The sequence below is a fragment of the Tetrao urogallus genome (genome assembly GCF_951394365.1).
Source record: "Tetrao urogallus genome assembly, chromosome: 7".
In the NCBI taxonomy this organism is placed as follows: domain Eukaryota; kingdom Metazoa; phylum Chordata; class Aves; order Galliformes; family Phasianidae; genus Tetrao; species Tetrao urogallus.
Genome location: NC_136820.1, coordinates 51,694,855 through 51,722,249, shown reverse-complemented (window position 1 = coordinate 51,722,249; position 27,395 = coordinate 51,694,855). Strand labels below are relative to the sequence as shown.

Sequence of the window (27,395 nt, the reverse complement as noted above, 5' to 3'; positions counted from 1 at the left end):
CTACCTGAATTTCTGGTATGACTGTGACAAGTATTCCTTCACGATGCTCAGAGGTGCACCGTCTCCCATGAGCATCTTACTGGACGCAGCGTGCTGCAGCATCTTTGCAACAGAACCAAGGTTTCTTCGTTGATCTGTAGTCAGCTGCCCTCCAGCTGAAAGATCCATTATGTCAAATGCATCCGGTGCAACCATGGCTGGATTCACGTAGCGGTGATAGAGTAAGTTGCCAACAATCTAGGACAAGTTGAGGAGAGAAAAAAACACGTGGAAAACCAGTGGCACAGACCTCCACTGAGTCTTACTGAAACTACTCTCAGTGAGTTCTGACAAATTACTTGCCTGTGAACTGTGGGCCCCGTTCAAGATGCAGGGTCTACTGCGCTGCCATCAGCAAGCACGTGCTGTCCCAAAGAATCTTAGTTTCACACTGTAACATACATACACACACTAAATAAATGCACAACTGTCAACATAGAAGCGGTAAGACTGACCACTACTAGTTCCAGAACAACACAACTGCAGATATTCCTACACACAAAGGTTTTCAAATTTAACTTTTAATACCACCTGTCTATATATTTTTAGAAGTTACCAAAGAATTGCTCATACAAGCGTAAAAGTTACACTGAGAATTAAACAAAGCTTAGTCTAACAGAAGGCAGAACAACTACACTACAGAAAAACCTGGTACTGCAGTCTCATTAAGGGATAGGAGCTAATTCTTAACACAGGTGTGCAGAATTGACCACCATCTCCAACAAAGCAAAAATGGTGAAGCGTGGAAAACCAAGGAGCTGAGCTGAGAAAACAGCAACTACTTTCTGCCCCTTTTCCAGAGCACTTCTTTCTCTCTCTCAGAATACCTCTTTGATTAATCAGCAACATTTTTAGCTACAGATCCCCAGTTAAACACAACTGAGAGGAACTCAGAAACATTTAAACCAGAAGTAAGAAACTCAGAAGTACCGAAGATGAGCGGTATTTGACATTTCAAAAGAAGTCCAATTCACCCAGCTAAGTGAGCAGCAATGAACGCTGAGGCCCCAAAGATAAAGACATCCCGTTATCCACGTGCTCATCCATGTTCTTCTAACCCGTATTGGATATGTGCCTGCAGTAATTCCCACAACAAAAAGGCATTGGCCCAGCACGCTGACATGCAGCAAAAGGTCCCACGCCACACACTTCAGTATTCCCTGGTGTTTCACATCAACCTGCGCAGAGCCAAGTCACAGAATCTGGGCTTCTCCTGCTTCACGTGCGATTTGAATGCACAGGAGAGATCAGAGGTGTGAAGAAATGGCAAAAACAGAAAGAATAAGCTTCGCCATTGCTAAGCTGCCCCAGAAATTAACTGCTTTCAGAGAGGTCATGGTTTTGACAGCTGTTTCAGCTCTTGCTGTCCTATCCCAGATGACAGCACATGGTCACAACAAACAAAACCGTTCACTACCTGTCACAAGAAACACATTTGTGAGAGAAATCATGTTGATAATAGTAAAACTGGTAGTAGGAAAACAAGAACAGTACACTGTAGGAGTAGTTTCAGGCCCTAATGCATCTACAGGCAGTCACCGCACACAGCTGCAGTTCTGAGTGCGGCATGGACCGTGACATTGTTTCCACAAGGATTAATAATAACTGCAGCTTTCCACCTAAATTTACAGATGGAAAAAATGAATTCACCTGCACAGAAAGAATCCATGCCTCACAACGGGAAAGCACGGAACCAGAAGAGAGAAGAAAACGGCATTCAGATTGGTAATTACTTCGTAATGAAGCAGGGACAGAAAAGCTTAAAGAGACTGTGGCAAATAATGTAAAATCCACTCTTTGCTTTATTAAGAAGAAGAGCCCTCACAGACACAAAGACCTTTAAAATCACAAAAGCCAGGACAATTCCAATGAAAGCCACAATGCTGTGCTCATTTGGAAGCATTTACTACTAACATCCTTTTCGTTCTCCAAAAGTACGGAGATGTACTATACAAAACTGCCCACACATCATGAAAAATGACACCATATACTTTGGTGCAGCTACTGTAATGCCCTAGAATATTGTAAGGGAAGTGAGAATAGTAGAATTTTGCACACGGACCTTTCTAACTTGGCACTGTCTCTTTAAAAAAAGAGCAACTGACTCAGATAACACCAGCAAAACCAAGGTGCACCATTCAGCAGCAAGAGCATCCCAAAGTCAAGAAACCTCGGGGGCACAATGCCCAAGATGTTAAAAGCAAAAGGAAAAGCAATAGGGTGACTTCTTCTGAACGCTGTATTATGTCTCCTTTGACAAACATGTACCCAGCAATCCAAAGCACAATGCAAAGTGCTTTATACCCATAACAACAAATAGCCTGTCTACTTAAACTGCAGCTTTTAAACTTCTCTGCACACGTACACCCAACAAAGAACACTGAGATGCATCTGCTGCAGTCAGCGTGGCAGACAATTATTCACAGAGCTGCTCAGCTCCTTACCTTCAGAAGCTCCTCCTCGCCAGCATCAGGAACCTTGTCATGCCGGGAGTCTTTCAGTACCTTGGCCATGAAACGCATTCCGTAACTTCGAAGGAAATAAAAGGCAAGTGAGAATTCCTCACGGATGAACCCACTATTAACTGCTGCAGGATAATGCGGTGACACACCAGGCTTACGGCATTTTGTCAGCTCAACAACGATGGTTGTCGTTGACAACGAACTTGTCTGTCATTGCCTTCACATTTCAGATTGAGGCATCCTGGTGCGTCCTCACCTCACCATGATGAAGAGCTTGTTCAGGTGTAACATCGTACGGCAACTTGCTATTTGGAAAAGTCAGATGTGAAGGTGAGCACTCCTCAGCCTAATATACTTTTGTCAGTGCCAGGCAGAATTTTTGGCTTGACACAGAAACAGATCCACGCTCACCTGGCTGCAAAAGGCTGCACATGCACTTTAATTAGAATGCTAGCACTGAAAGAGTAAAGGACTTCTCACGTCCTCTGCTGTCCCTGCAGCAGTCACTGTGAGAAAAGGCCCAGCTAACTCTAAACTGTATCTTTCTGTACCACATGCAGACACGCTCTCTAGAGTCAAGAAGGTCACCTGCGATACGCAGTAGTACCTCAGGTCGCAAATAAATCAGTGAAAACACAAGCTGCACATTGCAGTGTTAACACAGTAACTCACGCAGCGTGCTGCGCTGGGAGAGTTGTCTTTGACTTCATAGCATTGCTTTTCCACCACTTCCCTTGAAGTGTGTTAAAAACAAAACAAAAACAACCAACAACAGAAGCCTCAAAATCTGGTGAACATCAAGCACTGGAAGAAACACAGAACTCTGACTGGGGACGGATGGGAGCCGATCAAGAGTTTATAGACACACATTAAAGGGAGGACAGGGACAGATGACGTAGCAGGGGATCTACAGGCCAACCAACCCAGAATGACCAAGTGGATGAAACCTTCTCGTGGGCAGACAGGAACAGCTGCCTGCTACGATTCTATGAACACGGCCTGTGTTGAGAAGGACCACAATGCTCATCTCGTTCCAACCCCCCGCTGCGTGCAGGTTCACCAACCGCCAGACCAGGCTGCCCAGAGCCACATCCAGCCAGGCCTTGAATGCCTCCAGGGATGGGGCATCCACAGCCTCCTTGGGCAGCCTGCCCGAGTTGTGGGCAGAGATTGGCTTGGAAGAGGAATATCTACGGCATCTGTATCTATGAGTTAACACAGAAGAAATGCTTTGGGGTCTTTTTTTGGCCTATCTCTTAATGAGATTCACTTCTAATAGTCTCAACACCCCTGTCACAAGATGATCTTTATACCATTCAGAAGAAAGCCATCTCGAGCTGATGGAAAAAAGCTGGTATCAATTGGACAGATGCATACCATGAATCCAGGGATGGTTTGCAACGATTAACAGAGCAATGCAAAGCAGCTGAGCAACTTGTAGAAAAAAACAGTAGCAACAGCTTCCATACCTGGCCTCACCATTCTGAGATCCCATCTGGTTAACCCAGGACTTGTAAATATCCACTGGATCCGTTTTGACGTTGAGCGATTCGTCCTCAATTATTTCCTTCACAACTGGGGCCAAGATCTGCCTCAGTGCTTCTGACCACGGGCACCACGGTTGAAAGAGCGCATCTCAAAAATACAGAGGAAACAAAGGGAGTTCTACACAGGCAGAACTATTTTATTTCAGTATTTAAACAAGTAAGCAATCAGCAACTAAAGCCATTCACAGCATGCCGCTATGGCAAATCCAGCAGCAGAGAATAAAGCATACGCATGCACTTTCCTGAACTACTACTCCAAGAAAAGATAATAATAATTAAACAAACCTTTTAGACGTTACCTGTTGGGGGGCACATACCATCCTCATACTTAAAAGCATCAAAAAAGGCATGATTGCCTCCAACATCGTATGTATTTGGTCTTCCTAGCAAGTCGTGAAGCTCCCTATCAGCCAGAAGTCATAAACACCAAACTCCTAAGGGACAATCCACTCAATTATGCCGACAGACAGCCAGAATCCTTAAGCCTGACAGCCAGTAAAAAACCCAAACCAGACAGCATCTGATTTTCAGCCTCCTCATCAGTTTTGGAAAACAGTGTCCTTCGCGTCAGCTTCACTCTGGCCTGTAAAGCCCAAGCTCGCAGTCTGTTCCAAGTCCTTCTTACTAGACAGCAGAGAACTTAGATTGGACTGAATCTTAGGAAAGCACTGCATTACATCAAAAATAGTGCCTCCCTGAGCAACAAAGCATTGGCTAAAGAAAAATGGCTTTAATCCTAAAGAACAAAGGTAATTCCTCCTCCTTCCAGGTTACAGAAAGGACTGACGCCAAACAGCACGAGCAGAAGGCAGGGACAGTTCAGCATTATCAGCAAATGAGCACGGGACATCACACCAGAACAGATTCAATTTTAGCAGCGGCCCAAACTGAGGCAACAGCAAGGCTGTGTCCTATGCTACAACGTACTTGATCTCTTCCTGCAATGCTGTTTGCAACAGCCGCAACAGCAGAGATTCCTCTCTCTGACTGCATGCGTAGTTATGCAGCGTGAAGATGGCTGAATCCATGAACTCTGTGGGTTTGTTTTGAGGCATCTGCAAAAGCAGCTTGGCCAAGTAAGTATGTTGGAGTAGTCTAAAACAAGAAGAAAAATTACTTAGTGCACGTGTATAATCAATGACTATTAAGATGCTGTAATTATGAAATAAACAAGAGAGTATGACTCTCTTGTTCAGTCAGACTAAGTCTCTTGTTAGTCAGACTAAGATAACGAAAGGAGAATAAATAGAAGGCTTACCCCTATCCTGGGCTCACTTACAAAACTCCAGCAGAGCAGATCTCCAGCAGAGATCCTTCCCCACTGGTAGCCAGCTCTTAAACAGGTCTAGGAGGGCTGTAGCCTGGCTGCACCCCTTCCAGCAGCACAGCTGCATTGCCTTCACCTGTGCTCCTCTGCCTGACTCACTGCTCGCCTCAGGTGATCAATCAGAGGTTCAGGCCATGACTCAGCAGTTCCCATACAGCACGTGTCCACAAAAGCCAACACCACAAAGACAGACAGTGCCTCAACACTGCAGAGCATAAGTACAGACTGTTCCAATACACGTAAGCATCTATGACAAGAGGAGTGAATGAAAAGCTGCATACCTCAAGTAGAAAAGATGCTGATAGGCTTCCAGCTTTTCCCTCTCCTCTTTGCTCAAAGCTTTCAAACCTCCCTTTTGCTCGTTCAGCGTCATCGCGTCAGAGAGCTGTTCCGTGTTCTTCTTGCTAAGATTTTTGCTATGAGAAACAACATCCTGCAAAGAACACAGAGGGACAGATTCCACATTTAAATAACACGCAATATGGGAAAAAGCTGCACGATAGCACTTCCTTTTGTGTGGATAAGGCAGTCAAGGTACATCAGGAGATCATGAAGTGAAACATTATCTGTTATAGCAGCGATTTCTGTCTTGTCCCCACGTTCCAGAATTGGTTGAGAACCTACAAGGACTAATTGCTTTGAGCAGGGACTACTGTCAGAGCTGGTAGCCTTCTGAAGATGCTTGAAAATGCCTTTCTTTCTCAACTGCGCTTGAAGCCCCAAGCCCTGTTTCCATTTTGCTGACTCACTGCCTCCACTGCTCTGATATCGATGACACTTTTTGCTGACAGCATCAGCCCAAGAGCTGGAGCCTCCTTTGGAACTGAACTTTACTGCTGCCATGGTTCAGATTTTACACAAGGTCAAGCCTAGCGCCACGCTATTCAGGACCAAAAGAAAAGGTGACTGTAACTTCAGCTTGAATTTAAAAAAGGCACCGCTGTATCAGCAATGTTGTTCTTGTGTGCAATCAATCGTCAGCAGTGACAGAGGGGGCTTCCATCAGCCAACCAACACCAAGCAGCCTGAGCACATTTCCTGCTTCGAAATCACCTCCCCCTTCTGATACAGCACACAAAACGTGAGAAGAAATTAAGGTGTGCAAGTCCATGACTAATGTAACCACAAGTGAACAGACAAACAGTTCTCAGAGCCTTCAAGCATACCATCTATTGCTTTCCCTTGGTCCCGAGTGGGTTCTTTTCTGGTGCTTTGTTTTTACAACACTTCAAGTCTTGATGTTTCTTCTGCAGTTATCTTTCTAGGGATACATAGTAATAAGTGGAACAGTTAGGAACTTACTGGGAGGAAAACCTGTAACTCTGGGGGAAACATTTCCCACTGAATCTGAGTAAGTGAGATCCAGGCTCAGAAGGTCCTCATGCTAACTGCCATTGGCCTCAATTCACTCTCCTAGTCTCCCAGCATTGCATTTCCTACCTGCAGTGTCATTCTGATCTTCACTAGCAGTCCAATCTTGATGTCCATGAGATTGAGGTAATTTTCAAGCTGTTGATTAGATCGGATCAAGCTCACAACTTCCTCACACAGTTTCATTAGCTCCAGCTCCTCCTGAAAATCTGGGTCCGATCGAGCAAGTGAACAAATTCCCGAACCACAGCCATAGCTGGGTTTTCAGCAGTAACTAAAAACAAGTGACAAAACATCAGAGGACAGGAAACAAATTACTGCACGTGTTACCTCTGTGCAGACAGCATGTCAAGCAGCAGCCAGTCCAGGATCAAATTAACACCAATGGGCTTGAATAACTCCAGACAGCATCCGGAACTTCTTGCATGGAATAAATCATCCTATAGCGTTGACTTCTGTCATGAAGTCAGTATCAGCTTCGGGGAGTCCACCTTGCAGAACTTACCCCAAAGATCAGCGCTCCTATTTCCCAGCAGCAAAAGTACTACCGTGAACCAAGTTTGCACAGAATCACAGAATGTCAGGAATTGGAAGGGACCTCCAAAGATCATCTCGTCCAATCCCCCTGCTCTGGAGCAGGATCACCTACATTAGGGCACACAGGAACATGTCCAGGTAGCTGCTGAATGTCTCCAAAGGAGATCCCACAACCTCTTTGGGCAGCCCATCCCAGTGGTCTGTTACCCTTGCCGTGAAGAAGTTTTTCCTCTTATGTATGCGGGACCTCCTATGCTCCAGCTTGCACACATTGCCCCTTGTCCTATCACTGGATGTCACTGAGAAGAGCTTGCCTTCGTCCTCCTCACACTCACTATTCACACATTTATAAACATCAATGAGGTCACCCTCAGTCTCCTCCAAGCTAAAGAGACCCAGCTTTCTCAGCCTTTCCCCATAGGGAGATGCTCCACTCATCAGGGCACAGTAGAGGGGAAAGAGAACCTCTCGACCTCCTATCCATACTCTTTCTCATACACCCCAGGATGCCCTCTTGGCCACGAGAGCACAGTGCTGGCTCATGCTCCTCCTACTGCCCACCAGGATCCCCCGATCCCTTTCTCCTACGCTGCTTTCCAACAGCTCAGCCCCCCACCTATGCTGGTACTCAGGTTGCTCTTGCCCAGATGCAAGACTCTACACCTGCCCTTGTTCTTTCTCATTCCGTTTCTCCCCACCCAACTCTCCAGGTCTCGCTGGAAGGCAGCACAGCCTTTTGCTGTATCAGCCACTCTTCCCAGTTTTGTGTCATCAGCAAACTTGCTGACAGCGCATTCCACTCCCTCAGCCAGAGGGAATTTTTCCTTCAGCCACCTTCCTACCTACCTATCTACTCTTTGCACCACTTCATCCCAACTGATTTTCATAGCTGTCTTCGTGTTGCAGATCTCACTAACAGCATTTTTCTGCAAATAGAGATTCAAAGCATATTAGCTTTATTCTCTTGGCCACACTTCCTGAGGGTTTTGTAGTCTTCTCCTGCTTTGTTTCCTCGGATAAAAGCTTGAGTTTTTATAAAGTCATTTATCTAGAATGGAAAAAAAAACCCAGCCACTTAAACTTGTTAAGGGCAGAGTAAAAAAAAAAAAAAAAAAGTGTCAGACACTGAATTCATTTCACAATCTCTTACGTGGTCTCTGAAATATTGCAGGTGATCTCTGTAATGCCTTCTGCCTTGATACATCCTGGCCAGTGACTGAATCTATAGGAAAGAATCCCAAAGCAGCTCAGATAAAAGTCTTTTCCACAAATTCCCAGCTTGAATTTAACCTAGCTGCTGGTGTGAAAAGGAATAAGAAACTCTTTTATAAATACATTAACAGTAAGAGGAGGACAAAGGAGAATATCCACTCTTTGCTGGATGAGGCTGGGAATGTGACCACTGAGGATAAGGAAAAGGCGGAGGTTCTGAATGCCTTCTTTACGTCTGTCTTTAAAAGTCAGACCAGTTATCCTCAGGATACCCCTCTCTCTGACCTGGTAATCTCGGCCGGGGAGCACACTAACCCCCCTGCGATTCTGAAAGAAACAGTCAGAGACCTACTGCTCCAGCTGGACTGTCACAAGTCGATGGGGCCAGATGAGATCCACCCAAGAGTGCTGAGGGAACTGGCGGAGGTGATAGCCGAGCCGCTTTCCATCATCTGTCAGCGCTCCTTGTTGACTGGTGAGGTCCCAGATGACTGGAGGCTTGCCAATGTGACTCCCATTTATAAGAAAGGTCGTAAGGAGGATCCGGAGAACTACAGGCCTGTCAGCCTGACCTCGGTGCCAGGGAAGGTTATGGAGCAGATCGTCTTGAGGGAGATCATGCGGCATGTGCAGGGTGACCGGGGGATCAGGCCTAGCCAGCATGGGTTCATGAAGGGCAGGTCCTGTTTGACCAACCTGATCTCCTTCTATGATCTAGTGACCCATCTGGTGGATGAAGGAAAGGCTGTTGATGTGGTCTACCTAGACTTCAGCAAAGCCTTTGACACTGTCTCCCACAGCATTCTCCTGCAGAAGCTGGCAGTCAGAGGCTTGGATGGGTACACTCTTGGCTGGGTGAGGAGCTGGCTGGAGGGCCGGGCGCAGAGAGTGGTGGCGAATGGAGTCAAATCCAGCTGGCGACCGGTCGTGAGTGGTGTTCCGCAGGGGTCGGTGCTGGGGCCTGTCCTCTTCAATATCTTTATTGATGACCTCGATGAGGGCATCGAGTGCACCCTCAGTAAATTCGCAGATGACACCAAATTGGCTGGAAGCGTGGATCTGCCTGGGGGTAGCGACGCCCTACAGAGGGATCTGGACAGGCTGGAGAGCTGGGCTGGAGCCAATGGGATGAGTTTCAACAAGGCCAAATACCGGGTCCTGCACTTCGGCCACAACAACCCCAGGCGACGCTACAGGCTTGGGGCAGTGTGGCTGGAGGACTGCGTAGAGGAAACGGACCTGGGGGTATTGATTGATGCTCGGCTGAACATGAGCCAACAGTGTGCCCAGGTGGCCAAGAAGGCCAATGGCATCCTGGCTTGCATCAGAAACAGTGTTGCAAGCAGGAGCAGAGAGGTGATTGTTCCCCTATATTCAGCACTCGTCAGGCCGCACCTCGAGTACTGTGTCCAGTTTTGGGCCCCTCACTTTCGCAAGAAAGATATTGAGGCCCTGGAACGTGTTCAAAGAAGGGCAACAAAGCTGGTGAGGGGTCTGGAACACAGGCCATATGAGGAGAGGCTGAAGGAGCTGGGAATGTTCAGCCTGGAGAAGAGGAGGCTCAGGGGAGACCTTATTGCTCTCTATAACTTCCTGAAGGGAGGTTGTAGTGAGCTGGGGGTCGGCCTCTTCTCTCGTGTCATTAGTGATAGGACCAGGGGGAATGGTTTCAAGCTACGCCAGGGGAAATTCAGGCTGGACATGAGGAAGTATTACTTTTCAGAAAGGGTGGTCAGGCACTGGAATGGATGCCCAGGGAGGTGGTGGAGTCACCGAGCCTGGGGGTGTTCAAGGAAAGACTGGATGTTGCGTTGAGGGACATGGTTTAGTAGGAGCTATTGGGAATAGGTGAACGGTTGGACTGGGTGATCTTTTAGGTCTTTTCCAACCTTAGTGATTCTATGATTCTATGATTCTATGATTCTAAATATTGCTACCAAAAATGTTAACAAAAAAAAAAAAAAAACAACCAAAAACCATAGCATTTGCTACCTTCACTACTTGGTCCTTGTGTGCTCGTCAGTAATCCAAACGGATTTGATATGCCTTCCTCTCTTTATAGCCACGCCACTGGGACTGAAAACACACACAAGAAAAAAGGCGACTTCTCAAATTGAAGAGCAGTAATTTACTGTTCTATGCTTCTTTCTGCTGCTCAGTTTCCACTTCCCTTTGGCTGAATAAAATGTAACAGAGACATGCTCATCTTACAAGACAGGCCGCAAGAGGTATGCAGTGAAGCCTTAACTATTTCTTCCACCACCAGCTGTCATGGTGAGGGACTTAGCAGCACCCCCCACCAAGGGCAAAACACAGCTAGAGAACAAATGGTGAGCTAAACAACCAAATGCACCATCCATTGCACAATTCTCAATGCCATCTTCAATTCTCCAAACCCACGGACTAATGGGAAGAGGGAGAGAAGTAATTCATACATAGTGATTCTCAGGGAGAAGGAAACGCCTTCCAATACTTTGCAAAATGAAGATAATTGTGCGTGGCAACTGCTTGAGTTGAACAAAACCAGTCAGTAAGCGTGCATGTGGAGAGCAACTGACAAGCACAAGTTTCAAACAGAATTAGGGGATTTCATACCTGCATGCAAGTGATGGCTGGAACTTGCTTCTTCAAAAACCTCATTCTGGAGTTGAATTCCTGACAAACAAGACAGCCTCAACAACAAGCCTGAAGCTTCACCATCAGGTTCTCTTGGGCCAGCCACAACTGCTCTCGGTCGTATGCTGCCGTGACTCCAGATACAGTGCTCTAGATTAGTGTTATGGTAGGGAGAAGAGCCAGGAAGAGAAAAGGGAGATGCAAAAATGACACGTTACACAGCAGCTTCTGTATTATGCTCAAGAGAAACTTACAAGTTGCTTTTCGGTGAGCAGCAACACCACCGTCTTGTTCTGGGGATAAAGGTGTGCACATTCTCCACAATAGCACAAAGAGGTGCTGACGCGCAAAGTAGACAATGAACAGCGAAATAAGATACAAAGCTTGCTAACATCACTACTGTGCTGAAACATTACTTCTTGAAGTTGCAATAAGGCCTGAAATAGGGGCAACTTCAACTGCAGAGAAAAAGAGCACGTACTTTACCTGCATCTCCTCCCGTGACAGCTGTGTGTCATGCTGCACAAATTCAGTCCGCTCATCCCATCCTCCCTCTCTGGTCCTCAGGTTATGATAATCATGACAGCCTCCTCTCACCCAGTGTTTCACCCGTTCACTGCCACTGCCTCCTAAAAGCAGAAATGGTGCTATGTTGAAGGCAAACACGTCTCTAGCTTCCGCACATACAAATACTACAAGAAGGAAATGCATGGAGAGGGCCCTTCCTCCAAGCAATAGAAGGAATGCCTCAGATTCCAATGAACCACCCCAACAACTACCTAAGCACAATATATTCTACAAGTGGGGAATATTTCACTGCTCACTTTTTCATTTCCTTCCTACCTTTTTCTTCTTTCCTTTAACAAAGACTTCAGTTTACAAGGCAGCCTCAATCTCCTGTAACATGAGATTCTAACAAGATACCCAGAACGCAAGGCTTCTCCTCACATTTCTCCCCCTCTGCTTTCCATCCTACAGGCAATCATCTTGAATTTACTGCACTAGCAGTTAGCTATTTGGGGTTCACCTGTTGCCATTGTTCTCCTTTCCACTTCTGCCAACTCTCGCTGCTATGTCTCTGCACACTCCGGAGCGACTCCGCACAGCCCCACATCTGGTGAGCGCAAGGCACTCAGGGTAGGGCTGGTATCTCCGTGATCAACTGCTTCATTCACAGCCAGAATTCCTAAGGAAACTTCAACAACAGGAGGAGGCAGGTTACCTGGGCAGTCAGGAGCTCAGTGACTCACAACAAACTTCAGAGAGCAAGGCACTGTGCGAGTGTACACAAATACCTTCCTGTATTTATGCATAAAAATACGGGTTAAAAAAAGACAACTTGGTGTACAACAATCTTTTCAGTACAGTGTGCATCTGTGTATGGCACAGTGTCTGACAGCGCTTTTTTGTGTGCTCTTAGTCCTACTACGGTGCTGACTTATCGACAGTATTTCTCTACAACCTTTTATCCATTCACTCAGCTGTACTCTGACAACAGCTGCAGTCAAGGCAGCTTCTTCTTGCAGAGCCCTGGTACAGCAGACAGCTGACTCAAAAAGCACCTTTCCAGCGACTGCACCGTTCCTAGCAAGAATAGCAACCTGAACACAGAACAGGTCATCAACAAGAAAAAGATGAGGAAAGAGCTAACCCAGGGCTACTCCAGAACGCTGTTGCAAACACAGTACAAAATCAACCACAGGTATCTCACCGATGCAGTAAACACGAGATACAGTCATTTTCAGCACTGAGCAAATGTCTGTTCACACACACAGAGGTAGAAGGGTATCTGAAGATCTTATTCTGGCTCAAAGAAGCATACTTTAATCCTGCTTTTGACCAAATGTTCTGTGGCACAGTCCACCTGCCAACTGCACTGATTTGTGTTTTTATCTGCACTTAGTGCAAAAAAAAAAAAAAAGTACTTTGAGAAATACTTCATAGAATTAAGGCAACAGTACAACACAAATGAAAGCTAAGATGCACCAGAACGGCGCACATGAACATCCCCACGCTTGACTACCCAACCACAGACAGACACAGTTATCTGCTAATGTCAAACACTTTGACAGAGATTCAATAGGTATCTCTGCCTAGGACGTAACACAGTCACAAGCACAACTGAAACAACGACATATGCTTCCAAAAAGATGTAAAGAATTGAAATTTAAAGGCTGCGACATTCATTGTTGAAAGAAAAAACTTCTACACCTACCTGAAGCAAACACTTGTATTCTAATTTCCTTTGCATGTGTACATTTCTTGCTCGCATTCTTCCATTTGGTGACGAATATTGGGTTGACAGTGGCATTGAACCACGGTATTTGCCACAATGCTTACATCTCTGTGACTCTTCAGTGTCCCTGTTAGCCTTCTGAATCCCATCCTGAGTTTCATCGAGCCAAAGCACAGCTGTTTCATCCTGAGTGTCCTGAAGAGAATATGATGAGGAAAGCATTCGCAGCATGAGGAAGAGTGTCACTGGTTGTGCAAAACAAAACCACCACCTCTGAGCAATTGCAGTCTCAAGGGATACAGGAAGCACTTCAGTATCTTTCTAATCAATTTCAACACAAGGCCATAATGGACATTTGTTACCAGCAGAAGCAACTACAGCATTACCAGGCCAAAACTCTTCTCAGGACAAGGAACTCCCACCAACAAGTTCCATCAGTGGTATCACTCCAACAAACATCAGGACATCCCAATGCCAAGCAATCCGCACTGGTCAGTCCTAAAGCTGTATTTGCCAACAGGACGTGCCTTTCCAAGGAGCCCAAAAAAGAAAATCACGGCACAATTTAAGATGGAAAGGGACCTCTGAGCTCATCTGGGACAATCCCCTTGCTCCAGCACGGACACCGAGAGCACATTATCCAGGACAGACCAGATCCAGATGGCTTCTGAACAACTCCACAGAAAAGACTCCAGTCCCTCTCTGCTCGACCTCCGCTACTGCTCAGTTCCCTCCACTGTAAAGTGCTGCCTGACGTTTAGATGGCACCTCTTGAACCCCAGTTTGTACTCAATGCCTCTTGTCCTCAACTGCATCCTCACTTCCAGCTTTCACATACACTGAACAGATTCCCCCCAAGCCCTCTCATCTCTAGACTCAAGAGTCTCCTCACCCTCAGCTTTCCTCTCTGGAGAGGTGTTCCAGTCCCTCAGGCACCTCAGGGGCCCTACGCTGGCCTATCTCCAGAACATTCGTGTCTCCTGTTTGGGGGGCAGGGCAGAACTGGACACAGTACAGGAGCAGCCTCACCAATGCCAAGTGGAAGGATCACCTCTCTACTGAAGCCTTCCAGGCAGCACGAGCACACTGCCGACTCACAGCCACCTGGGTGTCTGCCTACCAGCACTCCTAGGACTTTTCCTGAAAAGCTTTGTTCCGCCGAGGTGGACACAAACATAGACTAACAAGAGTCCTTCCCCAGTACCAGGCTGCAAGGACTTGTTCAGGGAAACTTTAGGAAGTGGAAATGCACATACAGGAGCAGCAACCAAAAACTGATGGCTAACTAACGCAACAGCAGGCTGCTCTTGTCCCGTCCACAAAGGGTTGCAGATTGCTGGACCAGCAAATCAAAAAGCACTGTATGTACTGGGGGTAAATACAAATGTACAACAGTAAAAGCATCTCTCAAGTCTCTCTTTTAACAGACCATCTGCTGTGGAGTACTGATCACACCGTATCTTATGTTTTGGCTGAAGAAACTCACTAAATAACGTTACACGCAGAAATTTTCCAAGAGACAAGTGTTTAGCAAACCCCAAAATACACGTAATGAACAATAGTCCAGCAGCTGCCAAGCACAGCTCCTCCACCCCCACTGTTGCCTCCTGGGGGTTACTATGGAAGGAGATCTTAAGAAGCAATTGCCATCCCTCCAACAACTCCTGATGTGCAAACAGGACACAGGAAACATCGACTTCTGACACGGACTAATAATCACTCTGCACAAAGAGCCACTGTATTCCAGCATGAAGAGCTCTGTGGCAGGACTGAAAATTGACATTTCCTTACATACCCTCCACATTACCACTGCTTTGGATTGAAACCTACATCCCTTTAACAAGTTTTATCTGAATGTCCAAGGAGTCCCATGACTGCTTCAGCAATGTAGAAATTCCTGTTGGGGAAGGGTGGCAGACTTAGAAGAACAAACTCTTGCACTGCCATCTCTACCAGCAGAGTCATCAATCCCAGGACTATCAAAACCCTCTGATCTTTCCCGTGCATTTACTGAACTACAATCCCTCTCAGTCCCAAGGTACAGAAGTCACCAGCTAGTAAGCACGTTGACTCAGGACAGCAACTGTTCTACCCACAGTGCTAGTCTGTACCACGATCTCACCATCTCTGAAATTGCTGCCATGTTGCAGGGAGGAGCCCTACACTGAACATATGCCTCAGTGAGCTAATTGCACGTCAACTGAAGTCACCAATCCAGCCTGGCAGAAGCTTCCATGCACACTAAGAACAACTCGTTCTTTCATTCTCACTCAGCAGGAGGAAATGCTTCAGCACAAAATGGGTTCCTGAGGAACATGAACCCTTTCAGGGCCACTGACGAAGCTGCTCAGTGATCTTCATCACCAGCGCAGTTTTCGGACACTGCCATCGTGAAGGTTTACACTTACTCAAAAAAAACAAAGCAAACAAACATACAAAAAAACACCAATGTTGAACACAGTATCATCCCAGTCTCTATGCTAAAATCCCTGCTGGAATTAGAACAATGAGCTCCACAACTGAAAAGATATTACAAAAAGAAATTAAACACACTTAGGCAACTGAAAGGAAGCACATCTGCTACTTCTGTGTAAGCATAAGGAAATAAAATAGCATCCCACTCATCTGTTAAAAAAAAAAAATCAGTAGCATGTACACCACAGAATCACAGGGTTGGAAGGGACCTCAAGGATCACGAATCTCCAACCCCCTGCCCGAGGCGGGGCAACCAAACACCACCCATACAGCGTTTCATCTTCCTTCCTAAAGCAGTAAGGTGAGATCATTCTTCCTCTCTCCATTTTCACCTGTACATACAGACCAGTTACACAAAGAGGCAACTCCACCTAAGTCAGGAGAAGTCCTGGGCTACCACAACACACAACCACCATGCAAAAAATGCATAGCATCTGCAGTGTCACCTAGTGAGTGACAGGCATTCATACGCATCTTGCTAGAAGCATATATTTTGTTTTCCATTTTCCCCTCCTTCTGAACAAATTCATCACCTAACAAGTTTTTTTTCCTATTTCTCAAACCTCATTTGTGCTTTATGTAACTACACCTATGGATACATTTAACAAATAGCACTGAAAAACGGAGACTGAACGAGACTTGCATTTGGAAATTCACAACTATTAGGATAAACACTGCCTTCTTATAAAAACAAATGAAACTGAACCATCTCCTTATATCTCCAAAAAGAAGGTACGTGTGCCACTCTGGACGTACGATTAGCTAGAGCAATCCATCTCAAGCAGTTCATATCTTTAAGCCCATCTCTGTAGTTCACAAAGATTCACGTGTTATGCCTGCATCTCTCTTGCCTTCATACAGACAGATCCAAACTGGCCAGGTGACATCAGCTGATAGCATGCAGCGTTCACCCTTTCATTTCCACATCTGTTTCCCAGCTTTTTTCCCAACATCAGGAATGCCCTCAGTACACAGATGCAAAGGCTTCTGGAGAGGTACTTTCAACTACACCCACCGGTGCTTTCTCTCTCTTAGCCCCAAGCAGTGTGCCCTGATAATGCTGACCTACCTGTGGGGTTACACCCTCCAGTTTTGCTGCAGGAACCTGTAAGGCTTGCAGAGTTTTTCTGGTGTCTCCTTCATCCAGTGCCTCGCTGATAAGCCCAACAGCCAAAACTGTGCTAACAGTATGCTAAACAGTAACAGCCAAAAGTGCTATTAGTGCTAAACCAAATACCCGCTGAGACCGGTCATGAGTGGTGTTCCCCAGGGGTCGGTGCTGGGGCCTGTCCTCTTCAATATCTTTATTGATGACCTCGATGAGGGCATCGAGTGCACCCTCAGTAAATTCGCAGATGACACCAAATTGGCTGGAAGTGTGGATCTGCCTGGGGGTAGCGAGGCCCTACAGAGGGACCTGGACAGGCTGGAGAGCTGGGCTGAAGCCAATGGGATGAGGTTCAACAAGGCCAAATGCCGGGTCCTGCACTTTGGCTATAACAACCCCAGGCGACGCTACAGGCTTGGGGCAGTGTGGCTGGAGGACTGCGTAGAGGAAATGGACCTGGGGGTATTGATTGATGCTCGGCTGAACATGAGCCGACAGTGTGCCCAGGTGGCCAAGAAGGCCAATGGCAGCCTGGCTTGCATCAGAAACAGTGCTGCCAGCAGGAGCAGAGAGGTGATTGTTCCCCTATATTCAGCACACGTCAGGCCGCACCTCGAGTACTGTGTCCAATTTTGGGCCCCTCACTTTCGCAAGAAAGATATTGAGGCCCTGGAACGTGTTCAAAGAAGGGCAACAAAGCTGGTGAGGGGTCTGGAACACAGGCCATACGAGGAGAGGCTGAAGGAGCTGGGAATGTTCAGCCTGGAGAAGAGAAGGTTCAGGGGAGACCTCATTGCTCTCTATAACTTCCTGAAGGGAGGTTGTAGTGAGCTGGGGGTCGGCCTCTTCTCTCGTGTCATTAGAGATTGGACCAGAGGGAATGGTTTCAAGCTACAGCAGTAGAGATTCAGGCTGGACATGAGGAAGTATTACTTTTCAGAAAGGGTGGTCAGGCACTGGAATGGATGCCCAGGGAGGTGGTGGAGTCACCGAGCCTGGGGGTGTTCAAGGAAAGGCTGGATGTTGTGTTGAGGGACATGGTTTAGTGGGAGCTATTGGGAATGGGTGAACGGTTGGACTGGATGATATTTTAGGTCTTTTCCAACCTTGGTGATTCTACGATTCTATGATTCTATGATTTTAATAGCAATCATTTTCTACTAGCAAAGAAAGCAAGACCACTTCTCCACCTTAAGGAAGCCACACATTTTTGGACATACTAATAAATAAAGGAAAAAGCAGAAAAAAAATCCCTCGGGGAGACCACGTGAATGGACACAACTGAGCTCTTCAACACGTAGCTCAAATCCACTAGAAGAGAATTATCAAAACCTCAATGGCCAGGGCTAGTAAGTCACAAGTTTTCAAGAATCCTTCAGAATAAAGCTCTTCACACCAAGCTATAGCTTTGCACAGAACGCCATTCAAAAATACAGTGCCTTCACTTCTGAAATACCAGGATTTACTGGATGCATGTACTATGAGCTGTATTACAACAGATGTCGGTGCTGCCAGGCACAGCGAGGACTACAGTTCAACTAACTGAAAACAGACATAAATAGACAGCTTACACTTAGCTAAATGTGAACAAAGCCTGAGTCACACATGCCAAACCTACAGCAAATCACAAAGTAACTTGGGTTGGAATGGACACCCTGAGATCGTGTGATGCAACGTATATTGAATATTCAATTCTTGCTTGCTGAAAGAAGCAACAGTTCAAATCGCAGTTGGAGAGTTTACAACAAAGATCTTTTGGAAGAAAGCGAGGAGCTCAGAGTGGATACAACTTGGGTTAAAATACCCAAAGACTGCAGCTTTTTCTTCTGCACGCAGTAGGAGAATCACAAAGTGGAACGTTTTATAGCAGGCACTGCATTTGGACAGTGATGTCTAGGCTGTAACAGCAAGTTTGTCTCAGCATCACTTGCATTTCCCTCTCAGTATTATCTTAGCCCATAGAATGCCTGCATTTGTTCTGTCCTTCATCTGACAACTCCCCGTCACCTAGGCAGACTACGGCACAGACTGCTTGCTTCCTCCTACAGTGCGTACACACACAGTATGCACACCTTTAGGCATGCTGCTCTCCCCATGAGAGAAAGCGGGGGGAAAGTAGGAAAAGAAAGACCTTTCTTACAAAAACACACACACTACGGTTGACACTACTCCATCTCATGAAGAACGAAGGAAAACAGACACAGCAACTTTTGACTTAGGAAAGGACAGAGAGGACAAGCAGTAATTACTTGAAACAGCCATTAAAAAAAAAAAGCTGAAAGTTCCATAGCTCAAATCAAGTAAGCCTTATGTCAGTAGGCAACAGGTAAGCTAGTTCTAACACCTCACGGAGCAATCCAGATTTCTGACACAGACCATGGAACAAAATTTAACACAAACTGCCTAGGAAAAGAATTATTGAAGGCAGACACAAGCCCCATGCTGCTCAGCATTTCATCTCATCTGCTGTTATCTCAAGCAGTATTTTTAAGAGCTCGATAGAAGACAGAGACAGCTGTCATGATTATTTTCCATGTGCCAGGAGCCTCAAACTACTTAAAGAACATCCACGATAGTCTGACATAGCCCTGCTATAACCTCATGTGAACACAAACACTGCGCTTTCCCATCCTTCTGATCACACCCCACAGCAACAACAACATCAGCTCATTCCGTGCAAATAGCTCAGCAAAGGGAATAAACAAACAGAAGAAAACAGCCTTTCCTTAAGCCACTTCAATTAGTCACAGTAATGCAACCAAGTCACAGTATGTTACACCCATTACGGACATATGCATCCAGCGCAGTGCCCAAGACCTACTTTGCTGAAACTGGACACATTTTTCTAGGCTCTGAAGGCACACGATCCCTTACATCTCTGCTTGGGTGTACCCTTTCAGAAAATAATGCACTGAAGACATACAGTACAAGTAACGACTTCACAATTTCACTTGCAGTCTCCTTTACTTCAGACTCCTCTTTTCCACAAACCAGCAAATCATCTACATACTGCCACAGCTTTACCAACTCTTCAACCTGAAACTTTCCCAAAACTTTCTCCAGCACTTCATTAGTTAAAACAAAAATAAAATATAAAATATATAATGTATATAAAATAACACATAATAACACAATATATAATACCTATAATAATATAACACATAAAATATAATAAAATCAATTAGGTGACTCTATGAACCCTTGGGGTAAAGCAATCCACCTATCTTGCTATTTTTGTCGCATTTTTGGATCCTCTCGTACAACAGCAAAAAGATCTAGACTCTCTGAGTCTAAAATGCAGGTCCAGAAAGCATCTTTGAGGTCTGTTACACTGAACCATTTGTGTCCGTGTGGGATTGGACTCATTAAATTACAGGGCTTAGGAAGCAGGGAGTGTCACTTGAGAACTATTTCATTCATTTCTCTAGGATCTTGTACCAGTCGATAGGTGCCACCTGCTTTCTGTAAAGGCTGTTTTCAATTATTTTGAAATCATTCTCCCTGTTTCCCTTTTCCAGAAGCACGGATCCGCGGATCCCTCCACCCCGTCAGTCACAGAACAGGGCCGAACCAGCCTGTAAATCACTGACGCCTGGGCAACCTGTTCTTGTGTGGCACCACCCGCTGTGCGAAAAACTTACTCCTAATATCAACCTAAACCTCCCCTGTCTCACTTTAAAACCATTCCCCCTTGTCCTATCACCATCCCCCCTTGTGAACAGCCGCTCCCTTCCTGCTTATACACTCCCCTCAAGTACTGCAAGGCTGCAATAAAGTCTCCCGCAGCCTACTCTTCTCCAGGCTGAACAAGCCCACTGCCCTCAACCTCTCCTCACAGCAGAGCTGCTCCAGCCCTCTGACATCTCAGTGCCTCCTCTGCACCCGCTCCCACAGCTCCACGTCCTTCCTGCGCTGCGGGCCCCACGCCTGGATGCAGCGCTGCAGATGAGGCCTCAAAGGAGCTCAGTCGATGAGGACAATCACTCTCTCTCCCTGCTGGTCACCCCTTTTGCAATGCAGCCCAGAACAGGGGCTTCATTTTTTATAGAAATCTACATACCCACGCCTACAGTCCCCCCACAATGCACTACAGCTTCATATTCCTTCCTCCCTACAGCTCCCAACAGCCCCCAATAGTCCCATATGACCCTATGGCCCACCACAGCCCCCTACCTCCTATACACCACCCTCAGAGCCCCGTATCTGCCTCTCCCCCCAGCAGCTCCCCATAACCCCTACATCACCTCCCAGGCGCCTACAGCCTCACAACTCACTATATCACCCCCCCCCCCTCCCCGTCGCCTCCCCGCAGCTTCCTGGAGCCCCCCACAGCCCCTCTCCCCGTCCGGCACCGCTCTCCAACACACCTCCGGCACAGCTGTCCTCAGCACTCGCTCCCGAGCTGCCGCGGCTTCCCTCCCGGTGCCGCCCGGACAGCTCCGGCTGCCGCCGCGGTCTCCTACGGGGCAGCACAGGCGGCTGCAGCGGCGCTCATGCGAGGAGAGCCGCGCCTCCAACTGCCAGCACCCAACGTCGCTCCCGCGCACGGCGCCTCAGCCAATGGCAGCCGGCGGCGCTGCCGCGGACCAGCGAACGCCCGGGGTCGGAGCGGCGCTGCCGCGGACCAACGAGAGGCAGGCAGGGGCGGGAAAGCGATGCCGCTGACCAATGAGAGACGGGCAGGGGAGGGGGGGGAACAGCGCTGCCGCTGACCAATGAGAGGCAGGCAGGGGCGGGACAGTGCTGCCTCTGACCAATGAGAGGCAGGCAGGGGCGGGACAGCGCTGCCGCTGACCAATGAAAGGCAGGCAGGGGCGGGACAGCGCTGCCCCTGACAGTGAGAGGCAGGCAGGGGCGGGACAGCGCTGCCCCTGACCAATGAGAGGCAGGCAGGGGCGGGACAGCGCTGCCCCTGACCAATGAGAGGCCGGGCCACGATGAGCTCGTCCTTCTGCAGTGTGATGAGGACACGGCTGCAGATGATCTGCGCAGGCAGCTCGGAGGTTGGGAGCCAGGAATGGACGCGGCCGGAGGAGAGAGGTGATAGGGAGCAGCCAAGGCATCACAGTGCATCCAAAAGCCCTGAAAGGCATCACAAAGCCACCGCCAGGAAGCTTGGGGTTATCACGAGCAGCATCCAGGATGCTAGAGATGGTTTGCTACTGTACCAAATGGGAGCTGCAGACATCCCGAAGCCAGACAAAACAGGAACAAACCTGGAGCTCTGCTTCGTGCACTCCACAGCCTCAGCGTTGCAAGCTGAGGTGCTTTGCTGTGTGTTGCATTCATCCCAGTCCCCGGGAATGAAAACTCCTCAGGCAGTCAAGGCGTTGAGTGAGCACAAGTGTGCTTTTATTACTAAAGGAAAAGACAGGAGGGCGTGAGAGGTCCAGGTAAAGATGGCAATCGTCCTCTCTTGGGTGGAAAGCTCACGGAGAGAGTGGCTCAGAGCTCTCAGTGCTGCTGCCCGGTGCCTGGGACTGGAGGCCCGATTCTAAGTCCCCCTCCAAGAGGCTCTGCTTCTCCTCGCTGGTGCTGACCTGCTCCTGTATGGAGGTGCTGCCGTCGGGGCACTCAGGCTCTGCTTGGGCTGGGCTGCACTGCACAGGCACCGGGTCACAGTCCAGGCTGGTGCCTGTGGTGTCTGGCAGGCTCAGGTCAGCATCTTCAGCAGAGCTGGGAGAAATGAGGGCTTCAACTTGGATGAGCTCCTTGTGTGCACCACTGTTGTTATGCGGCACGCTGTCAGCTGAACCGCAGCCATTTGTGCTTCCTGCGAGCTCTCCATTCATGGAAGCACACAGCCCAGCATCGCTACTTGCTCCAGCTCTGCTCGGTTGACAAGAGCTCGAATCACCTATAAAAGAATGAACAGGGCTTGGTGTCAAACTCTCCCAAGCTGAATTACAAAAGTGGTTCTTGATCAGGGGAGAACTGAAGGTGTCAGGTATGGGCTGGAACGCTAGAAGGAGATACAAGCCCACTGACAGCAAGAATTCTACGTTGCTGAGAAGCAGGGTGTTGAAAGCTGGATTTGCACCCTTACCTGCCAGCACTACAACGTCTGTCTCTGAGGGCTCCCTGGGACGGCGCTGCGGTTGGCGTTTGGCCACAGAGGATGGTTTTCCCAGGCTGAAGCAGGAACACCAACAGCCAGCTGGTGATTCCTTCATCCTGCTGGGTGGACTTGGTCTGGAGAGAGAAAACAGGGAATGGTGTGAGCCGTGCGTGGAACTTCAGAAGCATCTCTGACTCTGACGCTGACAGCTCATCGGCCCCATCTCACTGCCATGTCTAGTTTCTCGTGCCAGCAGGTCTGACCAACAGCTCTGCTTCGAGGACAACTGGAATTGGATTCAGGCACGTGGCCCTCAAGTCCGGAAAACCCCAATGTTTCCAGGTAAAGCCAGCACAGGCCGGGATGGACGTCAGCATGGCTTTATGCAGCTCGTGACTGCCTGCCCAGCTAGGAGGGAATGCCAGCCTTGTGTGGCTAAACTCAGCCCGGCGGGCAACTGAATGTGAGTTCAGTCTCACAGTGCAAAGGGAGTGGAGATTCACTGCAACACTTCAGGTACCATCAGTTTAACTGACTTTCAGCAAGCTTTGGCACTAGAAATAGTGGGGGCAAAAAAAAGAAAAAAAAAAAAAAAAAAAAAAAAAAAAACACCAAGACAAAAGGAAACCACAAAAACCCACCCAAACAATGATGATAAGGTACTGGAAAAGGAAGTCCTCTTTACCTTTCAGATGGAAAGTCGATGACTGTGTGGAATTTCCCCCATACAGCTGCGGAGCCTTCTTCCACCTCTATGTCCCTGCTCTCTGTCACAACCACAGGAGAGCTGCTGTGGCCTCGCCTCCGTGCCTGCGCCTCCTCCAGGCTGAGCAGCTCTGTGGCAGGAGAAGACGCCTGCACAGACTGGGGCCCTGACAGAGAACTGTGCCCTGTAAGGGAAAACCACAGGTGAGAGCCAGGATCAGAAAGCGGCAGCACTACGGCCATCACAGGTCCGGGGGAGCTGCTGTGTTTCTCTCAGATTTGCTTCTCCGAGCCGCTGCAAGAAGAGCAGCTCAAAACAACCATGTGCTCAGAGGTGTGTCTATGGCAAAGGACGCAGTCATAATTAAGAGCAGCTCCCTGTATCAAAACAGGCAAACAAAAACCCTAGAAAGCAGGTACGGTGAACTCAGAAAGCTTTGCTGCCACACATTAATCAAGCTTCACCTGCTTGCAAAACATCATAATGACAGTGACGGTTTTCTTCTTGTCATGTTTGGGCTTGCACATTCTCAGCATCCAGCAACAGGGTGCCAGATTCTCACCTAAGCCCAGAAGTCTGCTGTCCCCTCAACGGGGAAAGTGTATTTCAAAGGACTTGGAGAAGGCCTGCATTTGATCCAGGTGTCTGATCGAGATAAAGCTAATGGAGGAAGACACTCACCTGCTCCATCTGCGATGTCAGGTCCAGATGTGGAGCAGAAGAGGACGTCTGTGTGGTTGATGATGAATTCCACCACGGCCGACTGCGTCTGCAGTTCCATGCAGGCAGCTCTCCCGCTGGCACAGGCAGACTCGCTCTGCTGTGATCTGTAGAAAAGGCCGGTTTTAGAAGTCATTTATCCAAGATCGCTTCCCCAGGTCTGAACTGTTGCAGCCCAAAGCTGTCAAACTGGGCCCCGGAGACTTCCGCAGTGGGCAATCAGTGATGCCACTGAAGAAGTTCTCCTGGCTGATCAAGGACACACCAGTCCCACCTAAACAAGAGAGCAGCAATGCTCATCTAGAAATTGTGCCCACGTGGGGTTGGAGAACAGTCCAGGCTCCTGCTCTGCTGTCAGCCACTCACTGCAGATTTTACAGGAGAAGAGCACATGTGGTGCAGAAGAAGGGAGGACTGCTTTATTCTAGTGGAGAACAGACGTAAGCGTTCTGTTGAAATGGAAAAAGAAGTTTACCTTAGGAGGTTTGGAGCCCACACAATGGCTAAGTTCTTAGCGTGCATGTTGGTGACAGAGCTGTTCGCAGCCAGACAGGCCAAGTGTCTCATCAGATACGCCAGGGTCCTGGGAAACAAGAGCGGCAAATGTTCAGCACCAGCCAGCATCCCGTGCTGCGACTCACAAAGCAAACCTCAATTCACACTAGTTGTTATTACTGCTACTGATGCTGAAGATGAAGTCGACCCAACTTGACCAAGTGCCACGCTGCAGCACCCAGCTCCAGCACAGCCACAGCCATCAGCTGCTCCAAGCGTGCCCCCGTACCCAGGAACTGACCCCACAAATTAACCCCATGCAGTGTTTCAGCACACCCAGGCATCCCGTTGCTCGCGTGAGACAAAGCCTGGAATTGCACTTTGCCCCCTGAAGTGCAGCAGGGCTGAGCTCAGCGGGCTGAGGGCAGCACTGACCTGTAGTGAGGAGCGGGCAGCTGCTGGATGGCGTCCCGCATTCTGACCAGCTGCTCCTCCTCCGTAGTGGCACCAACAGCATCCTGGAAAAGGGCAGAAAGGGATTGAGACACAAATCAGGCGAGATACCTGCCGCAGGGTCGGGAACCATGGGCACAGCGCGCTGCTGGTCAGCACTGAGAAAGACTTTAGGCCTCCCCACAGGCATCTGGGGAACATAGCGGCACACAGCTGGTGCCACCACGGCCAAGGAGTCCAAGCACCGGGCCGGTTTACAGCCTGGTTGGGCAGCTCAGCTCCTCGCAGGGGGCATTCATCTCCAAGTACACTTGGCTATTAATCCCCTTCCCGTTCCAGAAATAGCTGGGGAATAGCAACAAACAAACAAACAAACAAACAACACAGGAATTCTCGCAAAGCATTGTGAATATGGAAATAACCACCTCCTGGGGCCACCAGAAGTGGCATCAGCACGATGCAGGATGTGGCAAAGACATGCAAGTAAACCCCATGGGGCTAACAGAAGAAGGGCCTCGGAGCTGGGGCACTGCTGCAGCCATCTCCCAAGAGGCCCACGGAAGAGGTAAAGGAACGGCGTTGCCTTGTGCTTACCGAGAACTTGTCGTACAGCTGGTCGGTCAGCAGGGGGTTCGGGAGCTCCCTGAAGTACATTTTGCAGAGGGAGCTCGCGCTGTGAACGTCGCGGACGGTCAGCTCAGGAACCTGCTCAGACTCAAACTCCTGGCTGCAGAGAAGGACACGAAAATGGTTGAGAAAGAGGAAAGCAAGTCCAAAGCCACACCCAACGCAATCCAGAGTTGGAAGGGCTTCCTGATGTACAGCAGAACACAAACACTCGGCCACCAGCACCACGTCAGCCGTGCTGGATGGGATGTTCCCAAAGGAGACCTTTACTCTGTGCTAAGGCATTGCCCGCAGGCCTCTGAACGCCCGCAACAGGGCCCGTGCCCCTGCTGGCAGCTGTGTCTGTCAGTCGCAGCACTCTTACCGCAGTCTCTGGACTCTGGACGCGACGCCGGACAGGCGGTATATCCCCTGCACCACACCGTGCTGCTCGATGAACTCGGCGCAGCTCTGGAGGACCTGGGGGACTAAAGAACACGTGCCGGCGGTTACTGGAGCTCCTTATTCAAGTCCTGGCTCAGGCTGCGCTCCCGTCACATCCCATCCACTAAGCCCAGCCAGGCTACTGCTTAGCTCTTCCTTCAAGGGGAAAGCTGTCAGAGACACCTCTGCAGGAGCTGCTGAGGAAACTGGACAGAGATGTGTTCTTTGCGTTCCAGAAATGCCAGGACCTAGGAATCAGCCTGGAGAAAGTAATTCCGGGGAAGCCGCAGACATTGCAAGTCCCATCACTGCTCCCACGGGAACGGAGGTGGAAAATCTCACGCCCGGAAGGAGCTGGGAAACTGATGCAGGACACTCTCTTTGGCCAAAAGGCTTCCTTTCTTTTCAGGCTACCAGGGGATTGGCTTACAGGCTTTGCTTTAAGCAAATACAAATGTGCTTGTCCCTTGGGAGCATTTACCTTGCAGCCATCACCTACTCAGTTGATCTTTCAGTCGTCAACTCCCATTCCCCGTTTCTCCACCTGTATCAACCTGCCCCTTGCTACATACCATCTCCCTTTCATCTTTAGGTTCCCAAACAGGGAAGCTCTCAGGCATGGGCCGTCCCTTACCATCACAACCAGAGTGGAGAAGATGCTCTCCCAGGTCACGGCCAAACACCCTTTCCTTCTCCACCTCCCGCTCTTTCTGTTGCTTTGGGCGGGCCTTCACCACGGAACAAAGGAAGGAGAGGAGCTTGCCGCGCTTCTTTGGCACTGCACAACAAAAGGAAGAAACCAGTTCATTTTAGGCTTGGCTCCGTTGGACGAGGCCGAGCACAACACATTCTACAGAGCACCTCAAAACGGGAAGAACATGATGAGCAAGTGCGTACAAAAATGGATTTTCCCCAACCCTGGAGGAGTCCAAGGCCAGACTGGATGGGGCCCTGGGCAGCCTGGTCCCACAGTCCCACATTAA

At 48.5% G+C, this 27,395-nt stretch overlaps 1 pseudogene across 1 annotated transcript in view; it reads right to left on the bottom strand.

Moving 5' to 3' along the window:
- The window catches only part of LOC306948541 (ras GTPase-activating-like protein IQGAP1), a 66,774-nt pseudogene continuing 39,379 nt past the window's right edge, over positions 1 to 27,395 (bottom strand). The window contains exons 24-32 of the transcript in view: positions 8,130 to 8,209; positions 7,491 to 7,617; positions 6,816 to 6,947; positions 5,657 to 5,808; positions 4,976 to 5,143; positions 4,348 to 4,451; positions 3,971 to 4,136; positions 2,484 to 2,568; positions 1 to 237 (exon numbers count right to left, since the gene is read on the bottom strand). The product of the transcript in view is annotated as a ras GTPase-activating-like protein IQGAP1 (transcript). The remainder of the gene's footprint in view (positions 238 to 2,483; positions 2,569 to 3,970; positions 4,137 to 4,347; positions 4,452 to 4,975; positions 5,144 to 5,656; positions 5,809 to 6,815; positions 6,948 to 7,490; positions 7,618 to 8,129; positions 8,210 to 27,395) is intronic.